We start from the raw sequence: 14,844 nt of genomic DNA, 5'->3' as shown, positions 1-14,844 counted from the left end.
CTTAGGAAATCTATTGGAGGCAGAAGCATTCAAGGGTAGCCTAGGGTTAGGGTTAGGCATAGGGTTAGGCTTAGGGTACGGCTTAGGGTACGGGTTCGGGGAGGGGTTCGGGAACGGCGTAGGGTATGGGTTAGGGTTAGGGTTAGTGTTAGGGTTAGGGCTCGGTTTAGAGTACGGGTTAGGATTAGGGTACATGTTAGGGTTAGGGTAGGTGTTAGGGTTAAGGTACGCGTTAGGGTTAGGGTAGTTATTAAACCTATCCCACTCTCTAGATACACCTTAGCACGTAAAGGAATATTATTTGGGGGTCCAGCCATGGAGAAGAGTTTAGACACTAGGATAAGATAAGGAACACACCCATTATAAAGAAATCACATTAGGATTCTCTTTTTAAGCTGTTCCTTAAAACACTAGTGCTTAGGAAATCTATTGGAGGCAGAAGCAGTCAAGGGTAGCCTAGGGTTAGGGTTAGGCTTAGGGTACGGCTTAGGGTACGGCTTAGGGTACGGGTTCGGGGAGGGCTTCGGGTACGGCGTAGGGTATGGGTTAGAGATAGGGTTAGGGTTAGTGTTAGGGTTAGGGCTCGGTTTAGGGTATTGGTTAGGATTAGGGTACGTGTTAGTGTTAGGGTAGGGGTTAGGGTTAGGGTACGCGTTAGAGTTAGGGTAGTTATTAAACCTATCCCACTCTCTAGATACCCCTTAGCACGTAAAGGAATATTATTTGGAGGTCCAGCCATGGAGAAGAGTTTAGACACTAGGATAAGATAAGGAACACACCCAATATAAAGAAATCACATTAGGATTCTCTTTTTAAGTTGTTCCTTAAAACACTAGTGCTTAGGAAATCTATTGGAGGCAGAAGCAGTCAAGGGTAGCCTAGGTTTAGGGTTAGGCTTAGGGTACGGCTTAGGGTACGGCTTAGGGTACGGGTTCGGGGAGGGCTTCGGGTACGGCGTAGGGTATGGGTTAGGGTTAGGGTTAGGGTTAGTGTTAGGGTTAGGGCTCGGTTTAGGGTATTGGTTAGGATTAGGGTACGTGTTAGGGTTAGGGTAGGGTTTAGGGTTAGGGTACGCGTTAGTGTTAGGGTAGTTATTAAACCTATCCCAGTCTCTAGATACCCCTTAGCACGTATAGGAATATTATTTGGAGGTCCAGCCATGGAGAAGAATTTAGACTCTAGGATAAGATAAGGAACACACCCATTATAAAGAAATCACATTAGGATTCTCTTTTTAACCTGTTCCTTAAAACACTAGTGCTTAGGAAATCTATTGGAGGCAGAAGCAGTCAAGGGTAGCCTAGGGTTAGGGTTAGGCTTAGGGTACGGCTTAGGGTACGGCTTAGGGTACGGGTTCGGGGAGGGCTTCGGGTACGGCGTAGGGTATGGGTTAGGGTTAGGGTTAGTGTTAGGGTTAGGACTCGGTTTAGGGTATTGGTTAGGAAGAGGGTACGTGTTAGGGTTAGGGTAGGGAATAGGGTTAGGGTACGCGTTAGTGTTAGGGTAGTTATTAAACCTATCCCACTCTCTAGATACCCCTTAGCACGTAAAGGAATATTATTTGGATGTCCAGCCATGGAGAAGAGTTTAGACACTAGGATAAGATAAGGAACACACCCATTATAAAGAAATCACATTAGGATTCTCTTTTTAAGCTGTTCCTTAAAACACTAGTGCTTAGGAAATCTATTGGAGGCAGAAGCAGTCAAGGGTAGCCTAGGGTTAGGGTTAGGCTTAGGGTACGGCTTAGGGTACGGCTTAGGGTACGGGTTCGGGGAGGGCTTCGGGTAAGGCGTAGGGTATGGGTTAGGGTTAGGGTTAGGGTTAGTGTTAGGGTTAGGGCTCGGTTTAGGGTACGGGTTAGGATTCGGGTACATGTTAGGTTTAGGGTAGGGGTAGGGTTAGGGTACGCGTTAGGGTTAGGGTAGTTATTAAACCTATCCCACTCTCTAGATACACCTTAGCACGTAAAGGAATATTATTTGGGGGTCCAGCCATGGAGAAGAGTTTAGACACTAGGATAAGATAAGGAACACACCCATTATAAAGAAATCACATTAGGATTCTCTTTTTAAGCTGTTCCTTAAAACACTAGTGCTTAGGAAATCTATTGGAGGCAGAAGCAGTCAAGGGTAACCAAGGGTTAGGGTTAGGCTTGGGGTTAGGCTTAGGGTACGGCTTAGGGTACGGGTTCGGGGAGGGGTTCGGGTACGGCGTAGGGTATGGGTTAGGGTTAGGGTTAGGGTTAGTGTTAGGGTTAGGGCTCGGTTTAGGGTATTGGTTAGGATTAGGGTACGTGTTAGGGTTAGGGTAGGGGTTAGGGTTAGGGTACGCGTTAGTGTTAGGGTAGTTATTAAACCTATCCCACTCTCTAGATACCCCTTAGCACGTAAAGGAATATTATTTGGAGGTCCAGCCATGGAGAAGAGTTAAGACACTAGGATAAGATAAGGACACACCCATTATAAAGAAATCACATTAGGATTCTCTTTTTAAGCTGTTCCTTAAAACTCTAGTGCTTAGGAAATCTATTGGAGGCAGAAGCATTCAAGAGTAGCCTAGGGTTAGGGTTAGGCTTAGGGTACGGCTTAGGGTACGGCTTAGGGTACGGGTTCGGGGAAGGGTTCGGGAACGGCGTAGGGTATGGGATAGGGTTAGGGTTAGGGTTAGTGTTAGGGTTAGGGCTCGGTTTAGGGTACGGGTTAGGATTAGGGTACATGTTAGGGTTAGGGTAGGGGTTAGGGTTAGGGTACGCGTTAGGGTTAGGGTAGTTATTAAACCTATCCCACTCTCTAGATACCCCTTAGCACGTAAAGGAATATTATTTGGAGTTCCAGCCATGGAGAAGAGTTTAGACACTAGGATAAGATAAGGAACACACCCATTATAAAGAAATCACATTAGGATTCTCTTTTTAAGCTGTTCCTTAAAACACTAGTGCTTAGGAAATCTATTGGAGGCAGAAGCAGTCAAGGGTAGCCTAGGGTTAGGGTTAGGCTTAGGGTACGGCTTAGGGTACGGCTTAGGGTACGGGTTCGGGGAGGGTTTCGGGTACGGCGTAGGATATGGGTTAGGGTTAGGGTTAGGGTTAGTGTTAGGGTCAGGGCTCGGTTTAGGGTATTGGTTAGGATTAGGGTACGTGTTAGGGTTAGGGTAGGGGTTAGGGTTAGGGTACGCGTTAATGTTAGGGTAGTTATTAAACCTATCCCACTCTCTAGATACCCCTTAGCTCGTAAAGGAATATTATTTGGAGGTCCAGCCATGGAGAAGAGTTTAGACACTAGGATAAGATAAGGAACACACCCATTATAAAGAAATCACATTAGGATTCTCTTTTTAAGCTGTTCCTTAAAACACTAGTGCTTAGGAAATCTATTGGAGGCAGAAGCAGTCAAGGGTAGCCTAGGGTTAGGGTACGGCTTAGGGTACGGCTTAGGGTACGGGTTCGGGGAGGGCTTCGGGTACGGCGTAGGGTATGGGTTAGGGTTAGGGTTAGGGTTAGTGTTAGGGTTAGGGCTCGGTTTAGGGTATTGTTTAGGATTAGGGTACGTGTTAGGGTTAGGGGAGGGGTTAGGGTTAGGGTACGCGTTAGTGTTAGGGTAGTTATTAAACCTATCCCACTCTCTAGATACCCCTTAGCACGTAAAGGAATATTATTTGGAGGTCCAGCCATGGAGAAGAGTTTAGACACTAGGATAAGATAAGGAACACACCCATTATAAAGAAATCACATTAGGATTCTCTTTTTAAGCTGTTCCTTAAAACACTAGTGCTTAGGAAATCTATTGGAGGCAGAAGCATTCAAGGGTAGCCTAGGGTTAGGGTTAGGCTTAGGGTTAGGCTTAGGGTACGGCTTAGGGTACGGGTTCGGGGAAGGGTTCGGGAACGGCGTAGTGTATGGGTTAGGGTTAGGGTTAGGGTTAGTGTTAGGGTTAGGGATCGGTTTAGGGTACGGGTTAGGATTAGGGTACATGTTAGGGTTAGGGTAGGGGTTAGGGTTAGGGTACGCGTTAGGGTTAGGGTAGTAATTAAACCTATCCCACTCTCTAGATACACCTTAGCACGTAAAGGAATATTATTTGGGGGTCCAGCCATGGAGAAGAGTTTAGACACTAGGATAAGATAAGGAACACACCCATTATAAAGAAATCACATTAGGATTCTCTTTTTAAGCTGTTCCTTAAAACACTAGTGCTTAGGAAATCTATTGGAGGCAGAAGCAGTCAAGGGTAGCCTAGTGTTAGGGTTATGCTTAGGGTACGGCTTAGGGTAAGGCTTAGGGTACGGGTTCGGGGAGGGCTTCTGGTACGGCGTAGGGTATGGGTTAGGGTTAGGGTTAGTGTTAGGGTTAGGGCTCGGTTTAGGGTATTGGTTAGGATTAGGGTATGTGTTAGGGTTAGGGTAGGGGTTAGAGTTAGGGTACGCGTTAGTGTTAGGGTAGTTATTAAACATAACCCACTCTCTAGATACCCCTTAGCACGTAAAGGAATATTATTTGGAGATCCAGCCATGGAGAAGAGTTTAGACACTAGGATAAGATAAGGAACACACCCATTATAAAGAAATCACATTAGGATTCTCTTTTTAAGCTGTTCCTTAAAACACTAGTGCTTAGGAAATCTATTGGAGGCAGAAGCAGTCAAGGGTAGCCGAGGATTAGGGTTAGGCTTGGTGTTAGGCTTAGGGTACGGCTTAGGGTACGGGTTCGGGGAGGGGTTCGGGTAAGTCGTAGGGTATGGGTTAGGGTTAGGGTTAGGGTTAGTGTTAGGGTTAGGGCTCGGTTTAGGGTACGGGTTAGGATTCGGGTACATGTTAGGTTTAGGGTAGGGGTAGGGTTAGGGTACGCGTTAGGGTTAGGGTAGTTATTAAACCTATCCCACTCTCTAGATACACCTTAGCACGTAAAGGAATATTATTTGGGGGTCCAGCCATGGAGAAGAGTTTAGACACTAGGATAAGATAAGGAACACACCCATTATAAAGAAATCACATTAGGATTCTCTTTTTAAGCTGTTCCTTAAAACACTAGTGCTTAGGAAATCTATTGGAGGCAGAAGCAGTCAAGGGTAACCAAGGGTTAGGGTTAGGCTTGGGGTTAGGCTTAGGGTACGGCTTAGGGTACGGGTTCGGGGAGGGGTTCGGGTACGGCGTAGGGTATGGGTTAGGGTTAGGGTTAGGGTTAGTGTTAGGGTTAGGGCTCGGTTTAGGGTATTGGTTAGGATTAGGGTACGTGTTAGGGTTAGGGTAGGGGTTAGGGTTAGGGTACGCGTTAGTGTTAGGGTAGTTATTAAACCTATCCCACTCTCTAGATACCCCTTAGCACGTAAAGGAATATTATTTGGAGGTCCAGCCATGGAGAAGAGTTTAGACACTAGGATAAGATAAGGAACACACCCATTATAAAGAAATCACATTAGGATTCTCTTTTTAAGCTGTTCCTTAAAACACTAGTGCTTAGGAAATCTATTGGAGGCAGAAGCATTCAAGGGTAGCCTAGGGTTAGGGTTAGGCTTAGGGTTAGGCTTAGGGTACGGCTTAGGGTACGGGTTCGGGGAAGGGTTCGGGAACGGCGTAGTGTATGGGTTAGGGTTAGGGTTAGGGTTAGTGTTAGGGTTAGGGATCGGTTTAGGGTACGGGTTAGGATTAGGGTACATGTTAGGGTTAGGGTAGGGGTTAGGGTTAGGGTACGCGTTAGGGTTAGGGTAGTAATTAAACCTATCCCACTCTCTAGATACACCTTAGCACGTAAAGGAATATTATTTGGGGGTCCAGCCATGGAGAAGAGTTTAGACACTAGGATAAGATAAGGAACACACCCATTATAAAGAAATCACATTAGGATTCTCTTTTTAAGCTGTTCCTTAAAACACTAGTGCTTAGGAAATCTATTGGAGGCAGAAGCAGTCAAGGGTAGCCTAGTGTTAGGGTTATGCTTAGGGTACGGCTTAGGGTAAGGCTTAGGGTACGGGTTCGGGGAGGGCTTCTGGTACGGCGTAGGGTATGGGTTAGGGTTAGGGTTAGTGTTAGGTTTAGGGCTCGGTTTAGGGTATTGGTTAGGATTAGGGTATGTGTTAGGGTTAGGGTAGGGGTTAGAGTTAGGGTACGCGTTAGTGTTAGGGTGGTTATTAAACATAACCCACTCTCTAGATACCCCTTAGCACGTAAAGGAATATTATTTGGAGATCCAGCCATGGAGAAGAGTTTAGACACTAGGATAAGATAAGGAACACACCCATTATAAAGAAATCACATTAGGTTTCTCTTTTTAAGCTGTTCCTTAAAACACTAGTGCTTAGGAAATCTATTGGAGGCAGAAGCAGTCAAGGGTAGCCGAGGGTTAGGGTTAGGCTTGGTGTTAGGCTTAGGGTACGGCTTAGGGTACGGGTTCGGGGAGGGGTTCGGGTACGGCGTAGGGTATGGGTTAGGGTTAGGGTTAGGGTTAGTGTTAGGGTTAGGGCTCCGTTTAGGGTACGTGTTAGGAGTAGGGTACATGTTAGGGTTAGGGTAGGGGTTAGGGTTAGGGTACGCGTTAGGGTTAGGGTACTTATTAAACCTATCCCACTCTCTAGATACACCTTAGCACGTAAAGGAATATTATTTGGGGGTCCAGCAATGGAGAAGAGTTTAGACACTAGGATAAGATAAGGAACACACCCATTATAAAGAAATCACAATAGGATTCTCTTTTTAAGCTGTTCCTTAAAACACTAGTGCTTAGGAAATCTATTGGAGGCAGAAGCAGTCAAGGGTAGCCTAGGGTTAGGGTACGGCTTAGGGTACGGCTTAGGGTACGGCTTAGGGTACGGTTTCGGGGAGGGCTTCGGGTAAGGCGTAGGGTATTGGTTAGGGTTAGGGTTAGGGTTAGTGTTAGGGTTAGGGCTCGGTTTAGGGTATTGGTTAGGATTAGGGTACGTGTTAGGGTTAGGGTAGGGTTTAGGGTTAGGGTACACGTTAGTGTTAGGGTAGTTATTAAACCTATCCCAGTCTCTAGATACCCCTTAGCACGTATAGGAATATTATTTGGAGGTCCAGCCATGGAGAAGAGTTTAGACACTAGGATAAGATAAGGAACACACCCATTATAAAGAAATCACATTAGGATTCTCTTTTTAAGCTGTTCCTTAAAACACTAGTGCTTAGGAAATCTATTGGAGGCAGAAGCTGTCAAGGGTAGCCTAGGGTTAGGGTTAGGCTTAGGGTACGGCTTAGGTTACAGCTTAGGGTACGGGTTCGGGGAGGGCTTCGGGTACGGCGTAGGGTATGGGTTAGGGTTAGGGTTAGTGTTAGGGTTAGGGCTCGGTTTAGGGTATTGGTTAGGAAGAGGGTACGTGTTAGGGTTAGGGTAGGGGTTAGGGTTAGGGTACGCGTTAGGGTTAGGGTAGTTATTAAACCTATCCCACTCTCTAGATACACCTTAGCACGTAAAGGAATATTATTTGGGGGTCCAGCCATGGAGAAGAGTTTAGACACTAGGATAAGATAAGGAACACACCCATTATAAAGAAATCACATTAGGATTCTCTTTTTAAGCTGTTCCTTAAAACACTAGTGCTTAGGAAATCTATTGGAGGCAGAAGCAGTCAAGGGTAGCCTAGGGTTAGGGTTAGGCTTAGGGTACGGCTTAGGGTACGGCTTAGGGTACGGGTTCGGGGAGGGCTTCGGGTACGGCGTAGGGTATGGGTTAGAGATAGGGTTAGGGTTAGTGTTAGGGTTAGGGCTCGGTTTAGGGTATTGGTTAGGATTAGGGTACGTGTTAGTGTTAGGGTAGGGGTTAGGGTTAGGGTACGCGTTAGAGTTAGGGTAGTTATTAAACCTATCCCACTCTCTAGATACCCCTTAGCACGTAAAGGAATATTATTTGGAGGTCCAGCCATGGAGAAGAGTTTAGACACTAGGATAAGATAAGGAACACACCCAATATAAAGAAATCACATTAGGATTCTCTTTTTAAGTTGTTCCTTAAAACACTAGTGCTTAGGAAATCTATTGGAGGCAGAAGCAGTCAAGGGTAGCCTAGGTTTAGGGTTAGGCTTAGGGTACGGCTTAGGGTACGGCTTAGGGTACGGGTTCGGGGAGGGCTTCGGGTACGGCGTAGGGTATGGGTTAGGGTTAGTGTTAGGGTTAGTGTTAGGGTTAGGGCTCGGTTTAGGGTATTGGTTAGGATTAGGGTACGTGTTAGGGTTAGGGTAGGGTTTAGGGTTAGGGTACGCGTTAGTGTTAGGGTAGTTATTAAACCTATCCCAGTCTCTAGATACCCCTTAGCACGTATAGGAATATTATTTGGAGGTCCAGCCATGGAGAAGAGTTTAGACACTAGGATAAGATAAGGAACACACCCATTATAAAGAAATCACATTAGGATTCTCTTTTTAAGCTGTTCCTTAAAACACTAGTGCTTAGGAAATCTATTGGAGGCAGAAGCATTCAAGGGTAGCCTAGGGTTAGGGTTAGGCTTAGGGTTAGGCTTAGGGTACGGCTTAGGGTACGGGTTCGGGGAAGGGTTCGGGAACGGCGTAGTGTATGGGTTAGGGTTAGGGTTAGGGTTAGTGTTAGGGTTAGGGATCGGTTTAGGGTACGGGTTAGGATTAGGGTACATGTTAGGGTTAGGGTAGGTGTTAGGGTTAGGGTACGCGTTAGGGTTAGGGTAGTAATTAAACCTATCCCACTCTCTAGATACACCTTAGCACGTAAAGGAATATTATTTGGGGGTCCAGCCATGGAGAAGAGTTTAGACACTAGGATAAGATAAGGAACACACCCATTATAAAGAAATCACATTAGGATTCTCTTTTTAAGCTGTTCCTTAAAACACTAGTGCTTAGGAAATCTATTGGAGGCAGAAGCAGTCAAGGGTAGCCTAGTGTTAGGGTTATGCTTAGGGTACGGCTTAGGGTAAGGCTTAGGGTACGGGTTCGGGGAGGGCTTCTGGTACGGCGTAGGGTATGGGTTAGGGTTAGGGTTAGTGTTAGGGTTAGGGCTCGGTTTAGGGTATTGGTTAGGATTAGGGTATGTGTTAGGGTTAGGGTAGGGGTTAGAGTTAGGGTACGCGTTAGTGTTAGGGTAGTTATTAAACATAACCCACTCTCTAGATACCCCTTAGCACGTAAAGGAATATTATTTGGAGATCCAGCCATGGAGAAGAGTTTAGACACTAGGATAAGATAAGGAACACACCCATTATAAAGAAATCACATTAGGATTCTCTTTTTAAGCTGTTCCTTAAAACACTAGTGCTTAGGAAATCTATTGGAGGCAGAAGCAGTCAAGGGTAGCCGAGGATTAGGGTTAGGCTTGGTGTTAGGCTTAGGGTACGGCTTAAGGTACGGGTTCGGGGAGGGGTTCGGGTAAGTCGTAGGGTATGGGTTAGGGTTAGGGTTAGGGTTAGTGTTAGGGTTAGGGCTCGGTTTAGGGTACGGGTTAGGATTCGGGTACATGTTAGGTTTAGGGTAGGGGTAGGGTTAGGGTACGCGTTAGGGTTAGGGTAGTTATTAAACCTATCCCACTCTCTAGATACACCTTAGCACGTAAAGGAATATTATTTGGGGGTCCAGCCATGGAGAAGAGTTTAGACACTAGGATAAGATAAGGAACACACCCATTATAAAGAAATCACATTAGGATTCTCTTTTTAAGCTGTTCCTTAAAACACTAGTGCTTAGGAAATCTATTGGAGGCAGAAGCAGTCAAGGGTAGCCGAGGATTAGGGTTAGGCTTGGTGTTAGGCTTAGGGTACGGCTTAGGGTACGGGTTCGGGGAGGGGTTCGGGTACGGCGTAGGGTATGGGTTAGGGTTAGGGTTAGGGTTAGTGTTAGGGTTAGGGCTCGGTTTAGGGTATTGGTTAGGATTAGGGTACGTGTTAGGGTTAGGGTAGGGGTTAGGGTTAGGGTACGCGTTAGTGTTAGGGTAGTTATTAAACCTATCCCACTCTCTAGATACCCCTTAGCACGTAAAGGAATATTATTTGGAGGTCCAGCCATGGAGAAGAGTTAAGACACTAGGATAAGATAAGGACACACCCATTATAAAGAAATCACATTAGGATTCTCTTTTTAAGCTGTTCCTTAAAACTCTAGTGCTTAGGAAATCTATTGGAGGCAGAAGCATTCAAGAGTAGCCTAGGGTTAGGGTTAGGCTTAGGGTACGGCTTAGGGTACGGCTTAGGGTACGGGTTCGGGGAAGGGTTCGGGAACGGCGTAGGGTATGGGATAGGGTTAGGGTTAGGGTTAGTGTTAGGGTTAGGGCTCGGTTTAGGGTACGGGTTAGGATTAGGGTACATGTTAGGGTTAGGGTAGGGGTTAGGGTTAGGGTACGCGTTAGGGTTAGGGTAGTTATTAAACCTATCCCACTCTCTAGATACCCCTTAGCACGTAAAGGAATATTATTTGGAGTTCCAGCCATGGAGAAGAGTTTAGACACTAGGATAAGATAAGGAACACACCCATTATAAAGAAATCACATTAGGATTCTCTTTTTAAGCTGTTCCTTAAAACACTAGTGCTTAGGAAATCTATTGGAGGCAGAAGCAGTCAAGGGTAGCCTAGGGTTAGGGTACGGCTTAGGGTACGGCTTAGGGTACGGGTTCGGGGAGGGCTTCGGGTACGGCGTAGGGTATGGGTTAGGGTTAGGGTTAGGGTTAGTGTTAGGGTTAGGGCTCGGTTTAGGGTATTGGTTAGGATTAGGGTACGTGTTAGTGTTAGGGTAGGGGTTAGGGTTAGGGTACGCGTTAGGGTTAGGGTAGTTATTAAACCTATCCGACCCTCTAGATACCCCTTAGCACGTAAAGGAATATTATTTGGAGTTCCAGCCATGGAGAAGAGTTTAGACACTAGGATAAGATAAGGAACACACCCATTATAAGGAAATCACGTTAGGATTCTCTTTTTAAGCTGTTCCTTAAAACACTAGTGCTTAGGAAATCTATTGGAGGCAGAAGCAGTCAAGGGTAGCCTAGGGTTAGGGTTAGGCTTAGGGTACGGCTTAGGGTACGGCTTAGGGTACGGGTTCGGGGAGGGCTTCGGGTAGGGCGTAGGGTATGGGTTAGGGTTAGGGTTAGGGTTAGTGTTAGGGTTAGGGCTCGGTTTAGGGTATTGGTTAGGATTAGGGTATGTGTTGGGTTAGGGTAGGGGTTAGGGTTAGGGTACGCGTTAGAGTTAGGGTAGTTATTAAACCTATCCCACTCTCTAGATACCCCTTAGCACGTAAAGGAATATTATTTGGAGGTCCAGCCATGGAGAAGAGTTTAGACACTAGGATAAGATAAGGACACACCCATTATAAAGAAATCACATTAGGATTCTCTTTTTAAGCTGTTCCTTAAAACACTAGTGCTTACGAAATCTATTGGAGGCAGAAGCATTCAAGAGTAGCCTAGGGTTAGGGTTAGGCTTAGGGTACGGCTTAGGGTACGGCTTAGGGTACGGGTTCTGGGAAGGGTTCGGGAACGGCGTAGGGTATGGGTTAGGGTTAGGGTTAGGGTTAGTGTTAGGGTTAGGGCTCGTTTTAGGTTACGGATTAGGATTAGGGTACATGTTAGGGTTAGGGTAGGGGTTAGGGTTAGGGTACGCGTTAGGGTTAGGGTAGTTATTAAACCTATCCCACTCTCTAGATACCCCTTAGCTCGTAAAGGAATATTATTTGGAGTTCCAGCCATGGAGAAGAGTTTAGACACTAGGATAAGATAAGGAACACACCCATTATAAAGAAATCACATTAGGATTCTCTTTTTAAGCTGTTCCTTAAAACACTAGTTCTTAGGAAATCTATTGGAGGCAGAAGCAGTCAAGGGTAGCCTAGGGTTAGGGTTAGGCTTAGGGTACGGCTTAGGGTACGGCTTAGGGTACGGGTTCGGGGAGGGCTTCGGGTACGGCGTAGGATATGGGTTAGGGTTAGTGTTAGGGTTAGTGTTAGGGTTAGGGCTCGGTTTAGGGTACGGGTTAGGATTCGGGTACATGTTAGGGTTAGGGTAGTGGTAGGGTTAGGGTACGCGTTAGGGTTAGGGTAGTTATTAAACCTATCCCACTCTCTAGATACACCTTAGCACGTAAAGGAATATTATTTGGGGGTCCAGCCATGGAGAAGAGTTTAGACACTAGGATAAGATAAGGAACACACCCATTATAAAGAAATCACATTAGGATTCTCTTTTTAAGCTGTTCCTTAAAACACTAGTGCTTAGGAAATCTATTGGAGGCAGAAGCAGTCAAGGGAAGCCTAGGGTTAGGGTTAGGCTTAGGGTACGGCTTAGGGTAAGGCTTAGGGTACGGGTTAGGGAGGGCTTTGGTACGGCGTAGGGTATGGGTTAGGGTTAGGGTTAGTGTTAGGGTTAGGGCTCGGTTTAGGGTATTGGTTAGGATTAGGGTACGTGTTAGGATTAGGGTAGGGGTTAGCGTTAGGGTACGCGATAGTGTTAGGGTAGTTATTAAACCTAACCCAGTCTCTAGATACCCCTTAGCACGTAAAGGAATATTATTTGGAGGTCCAGCCATGGAGAAGAGTTTAGACACTAGGATAAGATAAGGAACACACCCATTATAAAGAAATCACATTAGGATTCTCTTTTTAAGCTGTTCCTTAAAACACTAGTGCTTAGGAAATCTATTGGAGGCAGAAGCATTCAAGGGTAGCCTAGGGTTAGGGTTAGGCATAGGGTTAGGCTTAGGGTACGGCTTAGGGTACGGGTTCGGGGAGGGGTTCGGGAACGGCGTAGGGTATGGGTTAGGGTTAGGGTTAGTGTTAGGGTTAGGGCTCGGTTTAGGGTACGGGTTAGGATTAGGGTACATGTTAGGGTTAGGGTAGGTGTTAGGGTTACGGTACGCGTTAGGGTTAGGGTAGTTATTAAACCTATCCCACTCTCTAGATACACCTTAGCACGTAAAGGAATATTATTTGGGGGTCCAGCCATGGAGAAGAGTTTAGACACTAGGATAAGATAAGGAACACACCCAATATAAAGAAATCACATTAGGATTCTCTTTTTAAGCTGTTCCTTAAAACACTAGTGCTTAGGAAATCTATTGGAGGCAGAAGCAGTCAAGGGTAGCCTAGGGTTAGGGTTAGGCTTAGGGTACGGCTTAGGGTACGGCTTAGGGTACGGGTTCGGGGAGGGGTTCGGGTACGGCGTAGGGTATGGGTTAGGGTTAGGGTTAGGGTTAGTGTTAGGGTTAGGGCTCGGTTTAGGGTATTGGTTAGGATTAGGGTACGTGTTAGGGTTAGGGTAGGGGTTAGGGTTAGGGTACGCGTTAGTGTTAGGGTAGTTATTAAACCTATCCCACTCTCAAGATACCCCTTAGCACGTAAAGGAATATTATTTGGAGGTCCAGCCATGGAGAAGAGTTAAGACACTAGGATAAGATAAGGACACACCCATTATAAAGAAATCACATTAGGATTCTCTTTTTAAGCTGTTCCTTAAAACTCTAGTGCTTAGGAAATCTATTGGAGGCAGAAGCAGTCAAGGGTAGCCTAGGGTTAGGGTTAGGCTTAGGGTACGGCTTAGGGTACGGCTTAGGGTACGGGTTCGGGGAGGGTTTCGGGTACGGCGTAGGATATGGGTTAGGGTTAGGGTTAGGGTTAGTGTTAGGGTTAGGGCTCGGTTTAGGGTATTGGTTAGGATTAGGGTACGTGTTAGGGTTAGGGTAGGGGTTAGGGTTAGGGTACGCGTTAGTGTTAGGGTAGTTATTAAACCTATCCCACTCTCTAGATACCCCTTAGCTCGTAAAGGAATATTATTTGGAGGTCCAGCCATGGAGAAGAGTTTAGACACTAGGATAAGATAAGGAACACACCCATTATAAAGAAATCACATTAGGATTCTCTTTTTAAGCTGTTCCTTAAAACACTAGTGCTTAGGAAATCTATTGGAGGCAGAAGCAGTCAAGGGTAGCCTAGGGTTAGGGTACGGCTTAGGGTACGGCTTAGGGTACGGGTTCGGGGAGGGCTTCGGGTACGGCGTAGGGTATGGGTTAGGGTTAGGGTTAGGGTTAGTGTTAGGGATAGGGCTCGGTTTAGGGTATTGTTTAGGATTAGGGTACGTGTTAGGGTTAGGGTAGGGGTTAGGGTTAGGGTACGCGTTAGTGTTAGGGTAGTTATTAAACCTATCCCACTCTCTAGATACCCCTTAGCACGTAAAGGAATATTATTTGGAGGTCCAGCCATGGAGAAGAGTTTAGACACTAGGATAAGATAAGGAACACACCCATTATAAAGAAATCACATTAGGATTCTCTTTTTAAGCTGTTCCTTAAAACACTAGTGCTTAGGAAATCTATTGGAGGCAGAAGCATTCAAGGGTAGCCTAGGGTTAGGGTTAGGCTTAGGGTTAGGCTTAGGGTACGGCTTAGGGTACGGGTTCGGGGAAGGGTTCGGGAACGGCGTAGTGTATGGGTTAGGGTTAGGGTTAGGGTTAGTGTTAGGGTTAGGGATCGGTTTAGGGTACGGGTTAGGATTAGGGTACATATTAGGGTTAGGGTAGGGGTTAGGGTTAGGGTACGCGTTAGGGTTAGGGTAGTAATTAAACCTATCCCACTCTCTAGATACACCTTAGCACGTAAAGGAATATTATTTGGGGGTCCAGCCATGGAGAAGAGTTTAGACACTAGGATAAGATAAGGAACACACCCATTATAAAGAAATCACATTAGGATTCTCTTTTTAAGCTGTTCCTTAAAACACTAGTGCTTAGGAAATCTATTGGAGGCAGAAGCAGTCAAGGGTAGCCTAGTGTTAGGGTTATGCTTAGGGTACGGCTTAGGGTAAGGCTTAGGGTACGGGTTCGGGGAGGGCTTCTGGTACGGCGTAGGGTATGGGTTAGGGTTAGGGTTAGTGTTAGGGTTAGGGCTCGGTTTA

This window comes from Balaenoptera physalus, assembly GCF_965194825.1.
Source record: "Balaenoptera physalus genome assembly, chromosome: X".
Lineage (NCBI taxonomy): Eukaryota > Metazoa > Chordata > Mammalia > Artiodactyla > Balaenopteridae > Balaenoptera > Balaenoptera physalus.
The sequence above is the reverse complement of the archived record's forward strand: the minus strand, read 5'-3'. Positions refer to the sequence as shown.